Here is a 20,391-nt window from a genome sequence, read left to right as displayed (position 1 = left end):
TTGTAGTAAAAACTTGTCAATATAATCCTACTGATTTAGGTGCACTTATTCCATTAATTATTATCAGAATTGTGTTGAAGTCTCAAATTGTAATTGTGATGTTATCTATTTCTCAGTGCATTTTTATCAGTTGTAGCTTCATGTGTTTTGGAGTTTAGTTAACAGATACATGAACATTTAGGATTATTATGTCCTCTTGATACACTGAGCACTCTATTATTGTGATAATATACTTTTTGTTTTGAAATACACTTTGATACTAATATCTTAAGCTAGCTTTCCTTTGATTAGTGCTAACATGCTATATTTTTTTACTCATTTACTTTTAATTAATTTGTATCTTTGCTCAAAGTACATTTCTTTTAGGTAGGAAAGAGTTAGATTTTTTTTTTAATTCCATGTGATAATTTTTACCTTTAATTGGGTTTTTCCATACTGGAAAACAACTTGGCAGTATTAGCTAACTAAATTTTGAAATACATAGCTAAGAAATCCCAGAGGAATTCCCATCAACTTCCCAGACAAGCCAAGAGTGAGATTTTTATTGCCTGGTAGTAAGGAGTAGGGGCAATCTAGGGGCCCAGTACTGAGTAATGGATGAGCACAGGAGGACACAAATTGTGAAATATTCTGAAGTGCTCAGAAGCCAAAAAAGCTACTTGTCTGATAAACAGTGTAACTAGATTTTTAAGCAATGCTGAGTAAAAAAGGATGATATAGAAAAATACCTATATCAAGATTGCATTTATGTAAGTGCATATCAAAATATGTACCAAGCTACATATTTTAAAAGAATTCATAAAAATCCAAGGATACGTATTAAACACTTAAGATAGAGAGAAATATAAATGGGGAACATATATGAGAGAAAATTTATATATATATAAAGGAGTAAAGGATCATTGAATTTCCCTTTATATGTTTATATATATATATATATATATATATATAAATAATGTACATTTATATATATATATATATAATGTGCTACTAAAGGGAAATTCAATGATCCTTTACTCCTAGGATCCAAAATTAAAAAAAAAAACTGAATTAAAATTTAGAGTGAAAACTAATATCACATCAAGTATGCCTAATATTTTAATATAATTTACTGCATACCATTTAGGAAATAAACTTTCTTTGAACCAGGTATTTGTAAGACAGGAGATGTACTTGTGAAGTTATTGATTTTTTTCTTGCCCTCTAGAGTATGCTTGTATTAATTAGCAAAGAAATCAGTTCAGTAATAATTAATAAAGAAATATATTTAAGTGCCATATGCTTCTGTTAATTCATGCATGCCACTGCAATTATCAGGAAATGCTAAGCAAAGATCAGACAATTACTGATCCTAATCAAAATGACAAATCCAGGCTTTACAATAAAATAGAGTTAGATAGTGAGCTTGGATTTTAGTCATGTCTAGACAGTTTCTAAAACAGCTTTTCTTAATTATCCATAGCTTATACATTTGAAAAGAAATAAAAGGATGGTAGTAAAACGAAGACTCACATGCAACATGTTCCCTGAATTTGGATCAATTTTCTACTAGCTGTGAGTTTCATGGATCTGAACTTTAAAGACCAACCATTCATACAATGCTTTATGTCAAATATATTTCAATTAAAACAACCACAACCACAACCAAGAACTTGTCTAAGGCTCAGAATAGCCTGGACTACTGCTTACATAGTACATACAGCAAGCACAATGCACTCTGTAAGGGGCCACCATTCACCTCTCTGTCTCATAGACATGTACACTTGTGACAGTTTTTGACAACTGGCAGTAAATTCTCCATAGAATAGGATGACTTGTTCTAACACTCGTGAAAGTCTTGAAAGCAGCACCTCCCACACCTATCACTTTCTCCCACACCTATCACTTTCTTCAATTCACCTGACCTTCCCCTATTACTTTATTCTTGAAAAGCAAAAAGACCTTTTACTATCTCTCCTGGTTAATTTTATACTTAGGTGAGCAGGTATATCTGTTTCTCCTCTTTAACAGACAGGCTCTACATCATGCTTGGCATTTACTCATTTAGTAAAATGTTAAGTGTGGAAGTCTCACATATAACCCAATATAAATAAACAAAACTATAACTCTCACCCATAACTAAAACTAAGCTGAAGAATAAGCAAACAATCCAGGAGTTCCCATTGTAGCTCAGCGGTAACAAACCCAACTAGTATCCATGAGGATGCAGATTCAATCTCTGGCCTCACTCAATGGGTTAAGGATCCAGCATTGCCCTAAGGTGCAGTGTAGGTTGCAGACATGGCTTGAATCCCACGTTGCTGTGGCTGTGGTGTAGGCCAGCACAGCAGCTGAAGCTCCAATTGACCCCTAACCTGGGAACGTCTACATGCCACAGGTGCGGTCCTAAAAGGAAAAAAAAAAAAAAAAAAAAAAAAAGAAACAACAAGAAGAAATGATCTGAATGCTAGTACTTTTATAATGTAGTTTTACACTGGAATTTTATGAATTTTATGTTTGCACCAATACCCAAGACCACCAGCACAGTGTCCTGATGTGTTCGTGTGTGTGTCTATGATGTTTTGTTACATCCAAAGTGTTCTGAGTCTTCCCACTGGTTTGCCAAAGCAATCATTATCCATTCTTCTTTCACTCTAGGAGAGAATTTAGGCTTTGTTTTGAAAGTAATTGTGTCAGGAATCCCAAAGACTGCTTTCAGGTTAAATGATTGTCTACAAAATCTCACAGGAATCAGAAAGGCTGCTACATGTATGGTTATAGTGAAAGGATACAAATTAAATTCACGAAAGGAAGAAGATGCTTATGATCAGTCCTAGGGACATGAGACACAAGCTTCCAATCATCCTCTCTCCATGGAGTTGTAGGGACAGCACTTAATTCTCCCAGCAACAATGTGTCACAACACATGTGATATGCTGCCACCTAGGCAAGATCACTTACTTGAGCCTTGACTTGCATAGTTTTATTGGAGGTCAGCTAAGGAGGTATGTGGCTCTCACACGACTGACCTAAGCTACTCAGAATTCAAAGTGGTGTAGCATGATCCAAAGCCCCAGGAATACACACAAAAAAACATATTCACCCTTAAATTATAGTGTTTAAGTGTAAACTGTCCAGCAGGCTTCAAGATCCAAATATGCAAAGATTCTTTTATCAGGCAGGATATTCCAAAGGCTCAGAGATCTTCAACCAGGAGCTGGTCAATGGTCGGTCCTCAAAACCCCCGGAATGTGAAGACTTTTAGCAACCTAAGTCTGCTAAGTTAACTCTTGCCCAGTAATACTGGAAAATGTAGGAATACGGAGCAGGTACTCTTTCTCACTTTTGCTTGGTGGCATCTCTATAAAGGGATGAAACAGTGGCAGTTGGTAAAATAGGCTGACGAGTTGTTCCTTAAAACTATTAATTTTTAATTAAATTGAACATATACTTAGGAAGATAAGAACTATAATCAATCTCACTTCACCGAAACTGACCCTTGATACTTCCATTGCCCTAATAACTTCTGAAGAAATTTTCCAGCAGGAAACTTCCAGAAGAATGGAAACTCTAAAGTGTGATTTTTGTTTTCTCACTGACACACTCAGGCTTGAATCTTGCACTACCCAGTGATCTACACAGCATCCTCTTTTCACTGAGTGCATACTCTTGGAACCAATACTGTTTTCTGGATCTACTCATTCCCTGGCATTCCTCCATCAGCAATTTGGATGTAATGGTGTAGTGTGCTTGGCTCAATTTGATGGTGAGTTTTCAAGTGAGGCTGCTGATTATTGCAACACAGTTCAACAACTCTGGGTGATGGTGCACAAAAACATAACCTTTCCATTATGCCCATGGCATTTGGCAGGCCACAGAAGTGCAGGTAGGCCTTTAACAGAAAGAAACCATTATTATTTATAGTTGATCCCGAGCACTCAGAGGCCAGGATGTGGTGCAAAATATTGCTTTTTCTCTTTGCTCCTGCAGCCTTTCAGTCTATACACATTCTCCTTTAAGTGAGTTCATGGAGTCTCCTGATTTCCTAGGCTCTTCTTTTCTTTTACCTATCTGGCTTCTGCACTGCACAGAATCCAGGCTTCATCCTGTTTAGGGCTAGTTTAGTTGATGTCACGGAACCGGGTTTGCCTTTTATTTTGAAACCGAGGATATCAGATAATCCCTCATGGCTTAGATTAGAGAGACATTTAACTTTTTTTTTTTTTTTCCTGTGATCACAATACAGAACCTTAATATTTAAGAAATAACAAGCAAAGAAAATTCTCTTTAGCGAATACTGAATTCTACTTTGCACTTATGTTGTATTTGTTATGTATTTTTATGTTAAAAACAATCCCAGAGACTATAAGAAGGGACAGGGAAAAAGAGTATTGTCCTGTTTTGTTCTATATATATTTTGTCATGATTCTGCCCTATTTGTAAGCACACACAATGCCTTGTTTACCTGTATACTTGGGTATGGTGTATATATAAATATATTGCACGGAAAGAGAGAGAGAAAGTATATAGAATGAATTGCACATTTTATTTTCTCCTTCACAGTTAGAATCGTTTTCCTGCAATTTACAACCTACAGGCTTAAAACACATTGCTCTTTTTGAGATTAGGGGATATATCTATCTTCTCTATAAGCTATCATTACAATACAGGTCGGATAGTCTCAACAATCTATTTGTTTTTAATCTATAGAACCCTGATGTTAACTGGAAAGTTATTATATATGTAGATTCTCAGACTTAAATATAAACCTCCTCAATCAGAAACCCTGGAGAAAGTTCTCAACAATTTTGGTTTTATCAAGTTCTTCAGGTGCACAAGCACTACATTAGAGAATGAAAAAGCAGAAAACAAATACTAGTTGAGGAATTTAAAATTACAGATTGATGTTATTACAATATTTTACGCTTGAGAAAAAGAAACACAAGTCAGAGAGATAATTTATGGTTCTAATAGTGAATATGTCTAGAAATACAATAGATGATAAATACAGATAATATCATCCTAGTCATTTTGTGTAACCAGAGAAATGTTTGCTGTTTATCCAAAATTTGTTACTTTCATTAAATAAAGCAGCCGATCCATGAATAGTAATTTTTATTTGGGAGGGTAACATTTGCCTTCAGTTTATCTGACCACCTAGCAACACTTTCGTATCATTTTTCTGAAAGCAAATTATGTATAAATATGCCAATGGAGGGAGTTCCCATTGTGGCTCAGTGGTTAATGAAGCCAACTAGGAACCATGAGGTTGAGGGTTTGATCCCTGGTCTTGCTCATTGGATTAAGGATCCAGCGTTGCCGGGAGCTGTGGTATAGGTCGCAGATGCAGCTTGGATCCCATGTTGCTGTGGCTGTGGTGCAGGCCAGCAGCTGTAGCTCCGATTCGACCCCTATCCTGGGAACATCCACTTGCCGTGGGTGTGCCCCCCCCCAAAAAAAAATGCCAATGGAAATACATCTCTACTTCAGATGTCAGGTGAGATTGCTTAGAGTGGTGGGAACTAGTTAAAGCCAAGCCTGTTTCTGATAAATAGAAGTTGTATAAAAATTTGGAGGGAGGATAAATTGAATATGTTATTCAGTTTTGTCCTGGAGGACCATCTAGTTTGCTTATGATATCTCCCATAAAAGGAAATAAAGCAAATTGTGGTGTAGACCAAGCAGTAGCCAGGTCTTCTTTTAATAAAGTCAATGTCCATCCATTAGAGATTTACCAATCCAGAGGACACAGACTCATAAAATTGCCTAACTTTGGCCCAACATAACTTATAATTGATGTTTAAGAAACATGAGACATCTGAATTTAATGGAAAATGTCAACGATATGTCCAATCACCTGTCATAAGAGCAATTACTGAATCCATATCATCTAATAGGTAATAACTGTGGTCAGATGTGTGTGTAGCATTTAGAGACCATTAGAAAGTTTCAGAGTGGTATTAGGCAAATGGTTTGCATATCTAATATCAATTTTTCATTTCAAGTACAAGAAACACTCATAAAATGTTCCACAGACTTGTTCTACTATAGTAAATCAGATGATCTGAATTGATTGAAATGGAAAATTATTGACTGAAAGTATTTCAGGCAAAAACAGCTGTTGAAGTCAGCTGTTCTGATATAAATAAAACAAGTTAAACAATAACGGAAAAATCTTAGAAATGTGAACATTTAATCATGCCATCTGGAAATAATAAATAGACCAATAAGAGAAAACAGATTTAGAGAAAATAAAATTATGAGTAACTTTAAAAACAATAACAAAAATGTATTATACTTATCCTAAATCTGATTTGCTTACTACTTACAGAATAACTGTATCTCTATCGCTGTTGTACTGTAGCTACTATAGCTCTATTAATACTAATACTTTAAAAGATACAAATAGACTGGTGGTAACTTTCTAAACTGTATTTTCCATGCATAAATTAAGTTACCTTTCATTACATAAAAAAGGTTTACTGTCTAAAAATCACCTCACAGAAATAAAAGATGCTTAGAAACATGGGGAATGAGAATGCTGCCTCTGTGTGTGTGTGTGTGTGTGTGTGTGTGTGTGTGTGTGTGTATCTGTGTAGAGAGACGCAGAGACAAAAAGATAGACTAAAAGGCTGAGACAGGGAGAGACAGAAAGAGCACAATCTACAGTCTTCAGATGGATATTTGAAAATCTCTTTAAAACTGTAAGATCAATAGTGCTACATGGAAAAATATCCAAGAAATGATGAAGACAGTTTTCCATACTGCAATAAACAAACATATCAAATAAAAGTGAGAGCAGAACTTTAAATTATATATCTGTATGTACATTTGGTATAACCCACTCAGAACTGACTTCCCTGGTCACCTTATAGCAGCTGCTGCCACAAGTCCAAACTTCCCAACCCCTATCACTCTCTATACCTGGGTCAGAGGTTATCACAGAATCATATAAGAAGTTGTATAGTTGACTGTTTAAAAAACTTAATTTTGTACACCATTCAAATTTAAGTAACTTATTTAAATAACCTATTTTTTCCACTATACAATCAGAAGAAGGTTCCACTGATAAAAACACAGGAAACATGAATGAGACTTCTAAACTTCCCATGTAACAAGGTCCATTTCTTTTCATTGATCCTCAATATTTTCTTCATATTAATAATGACAAATTAAATATAACATACTACATAATATATGGCTAGAGTAAACATGACTCAATCAATCTAAGAAAATTAAGAATGCATGTATTTTAGATATTCTTGTGGATATTGATTATACACATATATGACTGGAAATTTACATGATTTTCTGATCATATAAAAATTAAACGTTTAAATTACATTCTGTTTATATATGATGAAGTTTGTCATTCACAAGATAGAGACAGACCGAAAAAGAAGAATAGAGAAAATTTCTAATTCATAATCAGAAATAGGACTGCCATAAATATTTAGAGAGACTTTTGTCCCTAACTTAAGACAACAATGATGGTTCTATCATTGGCTTCCAATAAATCCTTTCTCCATGAGTTTTCACAATTCAGCTTTGATTATATTAAAATAGAGCGCTAATATTTTTTCATAGAATATTACCACTATTTCTTTATAATGTATCCATGCAAGAAAATAAATGCCATTATTTCCATTCAATAAATTTGGAAAATGAGGCCTATACATGTGAGATCTGATGAACAGTCTAATATCATCATTATTGCCTTACATCTAACTATAATATTTTAATTACCTCTGAAAGGAATAAGCATAATATATTTTTCCTCAAACAGGATCTATATATGAAAAATTTATCATATTTTAACTTTGAGATACTTTATTAAATCTCATTCAAATAAATGCTGTTTTAGTAGGCACCAAATTTATTTATTTCTGCTTTGTAGCCTAGGTGGATTATATATATTTAAGCAAAATCATTCAAAACAAATTTCATCAAGATTATCAAAGAATACTGTTTGTTCTCAAGAGATGTTATCCATGCTTAGCCTATAATTTAATAAGGTTTGAATCCTATTCTCTAACCACTTTTGTTGCTCTTATTGTTCTGGGATGGTTTAGGTTCAACTGTTGGTTTGAATTACTGGAAACATGTCCTCTGAATAATTATGGTCTAATAATTACACTGTATTATCTATTTTCCTTTTTATTAAATAGTGCAAAAAAGGCATAAGATGATACTGAAAATAGCCAAATAATGGTATTACAACATAGGTACTTACCCCATGACATGAAGGTAAGAGCTGGGAAAATATAAGAGGCCAAGTATGTGAAGGTGTTTGCTTAAGTACTGGTGAAAAGTGACAGGATTCTGTTTATAAAAGTGAGCTAAACGGAAAATTTAAATTCCAGTTAACTATTTATTGAACATTTACTAGGTGTCACGCATTGGCCAAAGGATTTGTGTATTTACTTGAGTTTCATCCTCACAAAGACCATCCGAGTGTGGGTGGAATGTCACAGAAAAGGAAAGAAACTGAGTTTTGACAGGAAGCAGTTTGACAAAGTCCCCCGGCTGGACTTCTGCTCAGGTGTTCCAGTCACCAAACCCATTACAAAATATTAACCACAACCTAGAATTTATGCTAGGAAAGCAGCATGCGTCACTCTGAGTAATTAATTTTTTTCTTCCTTTTCAAGAAAATAGACTTAGGACAGTAGTTGGTTCTTTCTATCAGTAATAAAACAAACAAACAAAAAACCCACTAGTGGAATAACCGTCAATTGCTTTCCAAGAGGCACTGGAATTTACATTTAGAACAGTGTTGTTCAGATCAAAGAAGTGCCTTGAGGCCACAACAATTACTTTACCCTAGAAGGTCACAATACGCTCTTCTTCCTTGCAGGCGGGCTTTGAGAAGAAAGGATCCTCAAGCTGGTACTTCTGGTACAGTTACCACCTGAGATTTTACTTCTGATTCTGCAGATCTTCTGACGAAATACTTATCCACAGACAGATGCTTCAGGATAAATAAAGCCTCTATCTATCACTTCAAAGATTGTATGGAAAGCTATTTTGAAGAAAGTGACCATCATGGTAATTCAGTATTGCTTCTTAGTTTAATGTCAATAAAATGCTTTAATTTAAAATGATTTGGAAGAGGAACACACATTTCAGAAGTCTAAACTCTTTGTCCATCAGAAGATGGGATTTAAGAAACAGGATCTGAAGTGGGCAGGGAAAGTATTCCAGAAAGCAACTTTCTAATAAATTAGAACATAATGACTTGCATGCTTGTATAAATTTTTGTTACAGGCAATCTTCACATAGCTGAAGCTACATGCCTAAAATAATACTTTTTCTGAAATCCATGCTTTCTTGAAAGAATTTCCAAAATAATATAGCAGAAAAAGCATGAAATTAAAAGTTGCTTCCAAGCAAGACCACAGAGTTGGCATCTGTTTCAGAGTCTGTTAGCATCACAATTGTGAAGCTACACATATACAATAGTTAATTACTGATGGAAATACCCAATCAATCAGCCAGCTGTTTTGATTGCACTGATTTGGGTCTCATTTAATTTAAGAGACTTATGTCAACAGATTGAAAGGTGATTTTTGTGAGTGCCGATGATGTGTGTGTGTGTGTGTGTGTGTGTGTGTGTTTAACTGGGCAGGTAACTTAAGAGTGTCATCACAGTCTGCGACTAAATAATTTGTTTCAAAAGTGAAAAATTCAGACATATTTCTTCAGTTGTGTGTTTAAAAATAACAACTCTGATTGACTCATGATTCTCCTAGTATTATTAAATAGTTGACCTAATTATTATTTAGTTATATTGTCTAACACAGTTCAGGTGACTGGCCTGGGAGTTACAGTGCCTGTATCTGCTATCCCAGATGATACAGGAGTCACTGTCATTACAAGACAGTTCCACAACCTCCTTGTTTGAAAAAAAAAAAGGAAGAAAGGACGGAGGGAGGGGGGGAAGGAGAAATGAAGAAAGGAAGGAAAGAAGGAAGGACGGGAGGTTGGTTGCCTAGTCTGTGCTCTCAGTCCTCTCTCTCTTCTTATCCAGATTGTTTAGTGGGGTAGACTAGGTCCATGATGGTTTATTAATGCAATTACCATTGTTTTACCTTTGAATGGATTGTTATGCATCTTGCACATCTATGCAAAAGTCATGTGAATTAACCAGTTAAAAAAAAAAAAAAGGTTGGAATGACATATCTTCCTTGACAGTAATCATGTAAAATTGTATCTTCAAATATATTTTTCCTTTTGGTCCGCTTTTGATACTTAAATATCTTTACCTCTGCTTGCCTTAATAAATATATATGAGGGCAGATTATAAATTTAAAAAAACTAGAGCAAACTATTCACCTGGCCTGGAACCACCCCTATGATTGCTCTCCTGTTTAAAATGTGATTAGCCACCAGTGTCCTTTAGTCCAAAGGCCTCTTAAATTGCCTAGAATAAAATCAGGTAAATATTTCCCTGGCTTAATGCAAAAATGAAGACTACCGGTTTGTTGCCTTCAAAATATTTCCTTTTCATTCTTGAAAATATGATCCATGGGAGTTATATAAATATGGACATTTATTTAGGATTGATTTGAACCTACCTGCATTTTGGGATACATTACTCTGTAACTTGGAATAACCTGTTACCCACAAACAAGTTACCTCAAATCACTGGCTTATAAAAGCAAATGCTTATTATCTTACATTTTCTGTGGATCAAGAGTTCAAGAGAAGCTTAGTTCAGAAATTGTTGCTCATGTTCTCTCACAGACTTGTATTAAGCAGGTGACCACAGGTGCAATCTTTTCATGGCCTGACTGGGGAAGGACCTGTTTCCCATGTCCAATGAATTCTGATAAGCTTTAGTTCCTTTCCATGTACACCTCTCCATAAACTCCCAGAGTTTCCCCACAATACGGCAGCAAGTTTCCTCTAGAGTAAGTAACCCAAGAGAGAAAGGGATAGGGAGAGAAAGAAAGAGAAAGAGAGATGGAGAGAGAAGGGATTCAAAATGCGAAACATCAGTTTAGAATCTAATTCAGAAGTGACATCACATAGCTTCTGCTATATTTTATTCCCCAGAAATGAGCCATTGAAATCAGCCTACAATCAAGTAAAGGGGAATTAATTTCCACCTCTTGAGGGGAGGAGTATTTAAGAGTTTATGGATATAGTTTAAAAAATACAACAGTATATTTATCTAAAAAAAATCATCTATATATCAGAGTTCCCATCGTGGCGCAGTGGGAACGAATCCGACTAAGAACCATGAGGTTGCGGGTTCGATCCTTGGCCTCACTCAGCAGGTCAAGGATCCAGTGTTGCCATGAGCTGTGGTATAGGTCGCAGACGCGGCTGGGATCCTACTTTGCTGTGGCTCTGGCATAAGCCAGCAGCTACAGCTCCAATTGGACCCCTAGCCTGGGGACTTCCATATGCCTCGGGGCAGCCCTAAAAAAACAAAAAGACCCCAAAAAAATCACCTATATATTATAGATAGTTAAGAACTTAAGTAAATATTATGCAGCCACTGTTATTAATGCCTGCAAAACTTTAAAAGTACATTGCTTTCATATATACTATTATAATGAAATAATTAACCTGAATTCAACAATGTCCTGATTATGAAATGGTCTTTGTGCTGATCCATTTATTTGCACTGTTGTTCCAGATAGCTAAGATTGTCCAATTTGAGTTATGCTGATAATTCAAGTGTTCTGTTTACTAACATATGCAGTGGGTCCAGAATGTCTGACTAAAATTCTCCCTTCAGTTTCTGAGATCATTGTCTTTTAAAGCAGTAGATAATTTTCCCTAGTTTTGTGCTGCCAACATTTACATAAATTATCTATACAGTTAGACAATCATTTAACATCCAATCCGGCCTTAAGTACCTTTGAAATGCAAATAGTGGAGGTCGGGAGACCGGGAGACCGTTCCTTCCCATTTTGGAGAAGATATTCAGGACTAAGAGGAATGCAGATACTCCTGGCACTCCAAGGCACCCTGAGGCCCTTCTGTCTTCTGTTAAAAACTTTTTTCCCCCAATCTTCTTGAAGCAGCCTGATGTTTACATTTTTATCCTATATTCCAATGTTCATGAAAGAGAAAAAGCTTTAATATCCTTGGATCTGTTCTATTGGCAACTTCTGAGCCTTTCTGTGAGTTGCTGTACTCTGTTTGACACAAAAGCTGGGCTAATGCTCTTTTGAATGGTTGAGTGAGGCTGAAAGTATTCACATCAATTTCCTATTGCCACAAAATGATCTGGGTCATGACAATCTACAAGCCAAGTTACTAGACCATTACTAAACTACCATCGCATAAGGATAAGTTAGCAAGTTTGACCTTTTAAACCAAACTGCAAAATGTTCTTTTGATTAAAGTCTACAACAGTCCCCTGAGAACTCCAGCGCTGAATGTTAGGGATTTAACACAACACTGAGATCTTGGCAGATAAATGTACCTTTACTCATAAGCTTTTCAACTCACATGCAGCTTTAAATTCCCTTGCTCTATAGAATTACCATTCTGTGCTTAGTTTTATTTGAAGGCAATTTCATTTGTTTCCAAGGTGAGGGCTCATGACCAGGGAGCCAATTTAACCCAAGTAAGTAAAAGCTTTATTCTTTCTGAGAAAATTAGCTATTTAAGGATAAATACTCTACTTTGTCCTTTCATCCTATGTTTATGGGTAATTTCTGGCCACTGTTGAATACTTTTCTGATTTATCCTTTGAATATTCTTCCTGCCATTTTAGTATTTTTTTCATTCTTAATTCCTAATTTACCTACATAAAATAATAGCTTGGTAAAGCTTTTATCATCTTAGTTTTTGCACATTGCTATACCCAATATTTATTATTAATCTGTCCCATGTATTTTGTACACATTTTCTAGAATGTTGGCTTTATCATAAATCTGAACTCTACACTGTAAATAGCAGTTTGATTGTTCAGGCACGTGAATATTTTTGCTTTCACGATTTTACGTTGCCTGGTCTAGAAAATATACTAGAGAGCTAGAAGGTACTATGGGGAGCCTTTTAATTAATTAGTCTTCCACAGAAACAAAATCAAAGTGTAAATTAATGTCACTTCCTCTTTTTAACTTGGGAAACCCAGTTGTCTAAAATCTTCCTCACATTTGAAGTCTTTGGAGTTAATGAAAAAACTTTCAGGGTCTTTGGACGATATACAGGTAAAATTACATAGTGGTTTATTCACCTATGTTGTGTTTTTTCCTATGTTACATTTGCTTAAGTATATTTATATTGAAGAACACTGTTTCAGTATAATTTTATTAATGTATTAAACTTTAAGAAATATTTATTGAGTTTGCATTTCATTTTTACTAAGAAAGATCTCCCTTAACCTATGATGAGGTGACATCCCAATCATTCCACGGTAAGTTAAAAATACTGTAAGTTTTTAAAAAGGCTCTTAATACACGTAACATACCAAACATCACAATGCAGTCTAGCCTATTTTAAACATGCTCAGAACACATACATTAGCATTAGTTAGGAAAAATCACCTAATACAAAGTCTGTTTTATAATAAAGTTCTGAATATTGCATGTAATTTATCGAGTGCTGTACTGAAGGTGAAAAACAGAATGGTTGTATGGGTCCAGAATGGTTGTGTATGTATATTGGTTGTTGACCTTCATGATTGTGTGTCTGACTGGGAGCTAAGGCTCACTGGTTCTGCCTAGCATCACAAAAGAGGATCTGACTGCATGTTGTTAGCTCAGGAAAAGACTGAAATGCAAAATTCCGAGCACATTTTTTACTGAATGTCTATGTATTGCTTTTGCACAACCGTAAAGCTGAAAAATTAAGTCAAACTATTGTAAGTTGGGGGCTATAATATTTTTTTCTTTCAAATTCTTGTAGTCTTTCGTGATTTGCGCTTCTGCTAAAATTGCCTCTATCATTTTTTATTACCAAGTTCATTTTACCTCAGGAATCTACCTGCCTCGCTAAACTTTAAAAATTTTCAGACTGTACTATCTGATGTGTCAGGAGATCCTCAAAATTTCCTCTGGAGCTACTTCCATGTATGAGAGACAGAAGAGGGCAGATACATACATAAATTGTAGGCTCATATCCTAACACCAATCTTAATATTTCTCCTTTAATCTGTTTTGGATATGGGGTGTTACAATAGGTTTTCATTTCCTTTGAGAGTGATGCCTAAATATATTTGGTAACCATCCCTCTAAAGCACCAACTGGTTTTTGAATATTATTTTTCTACTTTTTACACATTTATCCTGTATATCAGCTATTTGCTCACTCTCCTCCCCATCACCAACTTCAGATCTTCTCCATGTTTATTTTGACCATTTATCTCCTCATATTTCACAAAATATTCTAACTTTGAAATTTTAAAAACACAAGCATAGCTCTATCAATAAACACAATGTGTCAAAAACTCTTGCAATTTACTTATACAACTCAAGTTTAATCATACACATTATGCATGTATCATTTATAATTTTAAAGTTTACCTTTGATTTACTCAGTTAATTTATTACTGGTTAACTTTATGGATATATTTCCTAGCTGAAGATGAGTGAGAATAGTCTTGCTAGTTCCCAAGCTGTGAAAGAAGGGGGAGAAAAAAAAAATCTATGCATCTTCGCAAGATGCGGCCTTGGAAGATCACCTAAATGGCACTGCATACTGAGACAGTTCTGTGCTTTGCCTGCTGTCATGAAACCAGAAAACAAAAAACGTTGCTGTTAATTGTGTTTTAAATTATATTGAATAAGTGGTTTCTATAATTATTACATAACATTATTTGACAAATCTCACATCATATAGTTGGGTTAATTGATGGTGAATACAGTGCATGGTTATCTATTATGTAAATAAACATGTTCTGTTGGACACTTTGCCATTCCAACATACAAAATTTTCTGGGAAATAAACTATTCCTTTAGAATATATGTGAATTTTAGATTGCTTTGCTCAAGTATCCATTTTCTCACTGGTTTAGTCTCTTTCTAAAATTTCACAATGAGGAAGTTCCTGTCATGGCTCAGCAGATGGACTAGTATCCATGAGGATGTGGGTTAAATCCCTGGCCTTGCTCAGTGGGTTAAGGATCCAGCATTGCTGTGGCTTTGCTATAGGCTGGGAGCTGCAGCTCCATTTCAACCCCTAGCCTGGGAACTTCCATACGCTTCAGGTTTGGCCCTAAAAAGCAAAAAAAACACACAAAAAAATCTTAATGATAGATGGAAAATGTAAATTTTTTTTAAAAAGCATAAAATAAATGTAAATAAAACACTTCTTAAATTCAATTTGTGTACTTGTGTAATTTTCCTGTGTATCAGAAGCAGTAAGAACAAATCAAATATTTTTGTCTCTAAAGAGCTTAATATCTACTTTTAGACATAGTATACACATATAAAATTATAATGCGGTATACCTTAAGCTTCATCTGAATAATAGAGGTTATTACATTTTCAGAGTTTTGAGGGGATCTAAGATCTCCATCTCTAATAGCAAAGGTTTATTTATTCATTTATTCATTTATTTATTTATTCTTTTAATGGCTGAACCTACAGAATATGAAAATTCCAGGCCAGGGGTCAAATTGCTGCTGCAACTGTTACCTACACCATAGCCAGGGCAATACTGGATCCACGCTGCATCTGTGACCTACCCTGCAGCTTTGTGGCAACGCTGGATCCTTAACCTACTGAGCAAGGAAGGGATCAAACCCACATCCTCAGGGAGACTACAATGGGTTCTTAATCTGCTGAGCCACAAGAGGAACTCCTAATAGATAAGCTTTTATAAAGCTATGTATATTTGTTTGAGATTTAATTTTTACTGATGGAAAAGACACTGAGATTTTGTTGGTGGCCAAATCAACACCTATTTCCCTCTACCCTTTCTCCTTCTTAACTGCTCCCCAATTATGTCCCAATGCTCACCCTCATCCAAGGAAGATTAGCTCATTCCAAACTCTAAAAAGAGTGAGCTTTGGTTATTTTAATCAAATCAGTGGTTCCCATTTCTTCTGCTATAGATATAACCATAGCCATGTGATTTAGTTCTGGCCAGTATGATGCCAGAGAAATTCAGGAGATTCTTTGGAGACTTGGTCATGCTTAATGAAAGGAAAAAATAGATATAAGGACTAGATACTCTCTGCTGCTGTATTTATGTCCTGCAATTGTTGTAGTATTCTGTCAAAATAAGAATATGTAGCTAGATGAAAAAGTTCATATATTAAATATAGTAAAGGAAAAGAAGAAAAACCTTGGGTGATTACAAATATTTTAAGCTAACAAATATTCCAACTTTAAAGGGCCCCTATATTTGGACTATGATTAAGAAAGTCAACAATCATCCTCACCGGTGTTATGCTGAATCAGACTTTTCTACTACTTGCATTCATCAATATAAAATATATTATATGGTATGGGAAACGGAAAGCATGAAACATTCTAGAGAAATAGCGAGGGACCTACTGGTCCAATCACAAGGAATAGATTTTTAAATTGGCTTAGGAAATGCATGTGATATTCAAGAAGAATAGGTTAGTATCAATTATAAAAAAATCCTTCCTACGATCAACAAGATCCAACAGAAATGATGGAGCTTACATATTCTGATTGACTACTATTTGATTATTTCCATCCATAATTAATATTCTCTTGACCTCCTAGGTAGAGGCAGGGATAGAAAGGGCATGTAATATTCCTCCATCTTCTTGCAAAGTGGCAGACTTTTTCTGCTTCAAGGGGGTGTACCACAGATAAGTCTTCAAAGCTGAGGCGTGACTGAGCTTCATATTATCACATTATGAGTGGAAATATTTCCATATTTGATAAACTGCTTGACTATGAAACTTAGTTCTCCATGGCGCTGTGTTTTTATATTTCTGTCTTTCATAAAAGAGGATGTATCTAAAACTTATTCAGTTGTTGCTTTATCTAGACATTCTAGGACATTTTTTCCTTAAATAGAAGTGAGGCAAATCTAACTTTATGTTGCAATATAAGAGCTGAGGGAGAAGGAGAAGCTGAAAATGTTGGTAAGAGGATATTTGAAGAAGTGAGATCAAAAAGGAAAGATTAGGCTTGAAAAGTAAGTAACAAGGATACTTCATATGACACAAATAATATAGGAGTTGATGAGTGTGAAGAGAGAGATTTAAAGGTAGAGAAGACGGAAAATTAGATAGTTTTGCTTGATGTTTTTACACTCAGTAAAGTAGAAATTAAGATACTCTATCTTGATCAAAAGGAAGGTGGGATGTTGAGTGTGGTGGGAAAAAAACGGTAAAAATTTTTCAAGGAAACTATGAAATGAATAGGACAAAAACACAAACATGCGAAAGATGAATGAAATGACCCATCAAGTTAGTCAGGAACAACCTGTCTTGGGCCAGGTTAAAAAAAGAGTCATCAGTTTTCTACAGTAAACTAAAATATAGAACAGAGGTGTTGGGTAATCTGATTCTGTGTACTGACAAAATGGAAGGAAGAGGAAAGGTGATTTGCTTTAGAAAAATAATACTTTGGCTATGGACTAGCTGTATCATTGATTCTATTTTTATCATGCTTATTTTAATACTGTGTAGACAGACATTTTTCTATTTACCCTTTCGAGAGTATAAAAAAGACACAAATAATAGGAAATTTGAGTAGATCTCACAGCTAAGGGAATGATGGCAAAAGAAAATAAGCTTCTTTACTTGCAACTTTTCATCACCTGCTGCTATTAGTGTCCTTATGATTCTGACGCCCATTTTTAGAGGATTATTAATTTCATTTATTTAGTTCCTCATGAATCACAAGCATTAACATTGGTCATTTTTTATTGTATCACCAAAACATGACATTTTCAGTACTTTAGTCTTCTGTGTTTTCTAAGTAGAAGTAGCAACTACATACACATAATTGTCACGCAGATACCTTTAAGTAATAGAGGAAATGGTACTTTTATGAATTTGAAGATTTTAATACAGCCTGAATTTCCAGAGGGGACTTTATCTACAAAATTCTCTAGAGAGTTAAAAACAAAACTACACAGCTACGATTACAATTAAAGGAAGTAAGTAATTTCTTTTTCTGTCTTTTCTAGGGCCGCACCCACAGCATGTGGAGGTTCCCAGGCTAGGGGTCCAATTGGAGCTGTAGCTGCCAGCCTACACCAGAACCACAGCAACACCAGATCTGAGCCACATCTGCAACTACACCACAGCTCACAGCAACACCAGATCCTTAACCCACTGAGCAAGGCCAGGGATTGAACCTGCAACCTCATGGTTCCTGGTCAGATTCGTTAACCACTGAACCATGATGGGAACTCCCAAAAGTAAATAATTTTTTATAATTCTTAATCTATTGGGGGGAACAAAATACTATGTTGAATGACTAATTTTATAACAACAATTACTTACATTGATATAAATATATATAATATATATGTAGTATTTAATGTTTTAACTGGAACAACTTAAATGAATTTCAATTAAGTCTTTGAAGGTAGGAAAAGAAGCTAGTGGGAATTCAACTTGGTCATTATTTTATCCTGGAACGTTTCGACAAAAAAATATATATATAGATCAATGTATTTCCTTGCATTCATTTAGTAACAATGTTTCTACTTCAATTCAATTCCTTTTCTTCTAAGATGATTTCCAAGGATGAATCACAGTGTGTTCAGGATATATTACTTTGTCATAACACACCGATATTTTTGTTTTATTTTTTTTAAGAGTTAGGGGCTTGAACAGTGATTTTCAAGCTTTAAAAAATGATAAAAAACAAACTGCATTCAGTTTTTTACCTTACATAATTCTAATGTGCCTCTCTCATCTCTTTAAGGAGAGAGCTGTGCTGGAATAAAGCAAGAATCATTAATCACAGTAGCACGGTTAAGGCATAGACTTTTTCTCAGAGAACTTATTTGGATCATCCCAACCAATCTCTTCTTACTGTTAGAAACAGTGATTTTGCTTGTGATAAGTAATGGAATATTTCTCCTGCACATATTCTTAGCAGTGCCCCAGTTCTGCACTATTCTTAGCAATTCAGTCTTTCTCAAAGGCACAGTGCCAGTTTGAATGCAAACATTCTTGTCTGATAAACCACACCTGCAACATTATTTGTCTTATTCTGTCCCCAAAATGTTTACATCAGTAACATTTTGCCATGATGAGTTTATTTTCCTTCAATCGAAAATTAAGCTAGAACTTTTCTCCCAAAATGCACAATGCTATTACAATGCAAAAACAGAAGACAAAGCAAAACAAACACCTTTATGACAGATTTTTCTTAACTGTGTAATCAGTTCTATCTGCAGATGCACAAGCATTGTGTCGCAGATACAGATTAGTGAATGAACAGCACTGAAGGGCAGTCTGCAAGAGACAGGCTTTACAGTAAGACAGACCTAACCCTCTATCACCCACTATCTCTGGAGCTATGTGTCCGAACTCAGTTAATGTCAGTTTTCTCAGATGAGAAATTGAAGAGCAAAATTATTATAATACCTACAGGACTGTTGTGAGGATTAAATGCATTGAATGTATCCAGAATGGTCTTTTAATATTTGTGGAATGAAATATTAGCATAGATTTCAAAACATTACTTGAAAGACATGTAACAAATTCATCCTTGTAATCATTTTCTGAGCCATGCGACAAATCAACAAACAATGATTTGAATAAAGTTCATTTATTATCTCATAGTGATTTTCAAGCTTTAAGAAGTTAAGTTAGAAGTCTGCTCTGGCCAAGATCAGTTCTTTGTTGAAAATCGCACAAGGCTGGAATCAAGAGGTTGACCAGGCTGCAGTCTCACCTGGAAGCTCTTGTCTAGGGAAGGACTTGCTTCTAAATCCTAAGTTTTTGGCAAAATTCATTTATTTGTGGCTATGGTCCTTAAAAACAATGATGAAGTGAGAATGCTTCTGTCAGTTTTTAAAAATTTTTTATAATTATTTTTATTTTTTTCATTATAGCTGGTTTACAGTGTTCTGTCAATTTTCTACTGTACATGGTGGTGACCTGGTTACACATACATGTATAGTTTCTGTCATTTTGATCCTCAAACTGGAGGCATGGCTGGGATATTCTTTAAAGAAAAAAAAAAATCACTGATTAGATCACCCTCCCCCACTGCACAGGGCAATCTCTCTTTTGATTAACTTGAAAACAACTTATTAGAGACCCTAATTAAATCTGAAAATCCCTTTGTTTTTGCCCTATTACATTGATTAGAAGCCAGTTACAGGTTCTGCCCCTATTCAAGGAGAGGGAATTTATACAAAGGTGTAATTTATTGGGGTTTGCCTTGGGGTTTGCTTACTACAATACATTTTAGTAAAAATGTGTATATTTTAAGTAAAAAAAGCAAAGACAGGCACCTCAACAAAAAGTAATAAAGGAAGGAGAGAAACAAATGAG

The 20,391-nt window shown here is 35.0% G+C and overlaps 1 protein-coding gene and 1 long non-coding RNA gene across 4 annotated transcripts in view; one reads left to right on the top strand and one right to left on the bottom strand.

Annotated features, from left to right (window-relative positions):
• LOC110255772 (uncharacterized) overlaps nucleotides 1–13,285 on the top strand; it is a 33,581-nt gene extending 20,296 nt beyond the window's left edge. For 2 of the 3 annotated variants that reach the window (XR_014820106.1, XR_002336582.2), the window contains one exon: nucleotides 8,837–13,285. This is a non-coding gene — a long non-coding RNA (uncharacterized LOC110255772). Of the gene's footprint in view, nucleotides 1–3,587; nucleotides 3,746–8,836 lie in introns of all 3 variants that reach the window. The other variant, XR_014820105.1, reaches the window with a different exon arrangement.
• Nucleotides 1–20,391, bottom strand: part of LOC146398665 (uncharacterized) — a 382,578-nt gene that overhangs the window by 190,130 nt on the left and 172,057 nt on the right. The gene's annotated exons all lie outside the window — the stretch shown is intronic.

This window comes from Sus scrofa, chromosome 11 (genome assembly GCF_054392235.1).
Source record: "Sus scrofa isolate SSC_HxYL_T2T_F1_AM1 chromosome 11, Sscrofa_HxYL_maternal_Yorkshire_Landrace_v2.0, whole genome shotgun sequence".
Lineage (NCBI taxonomy): Eukaryota > Metazoa > Chordata > Mammalia > Artiodactyla > Suidae > Sus > Sus scrofa.
The sequence above is the reverse complement of the archived record's forward strand: the minus strand, read 5'-3'. Positions and strand labels throughout refer to the sequence as shown.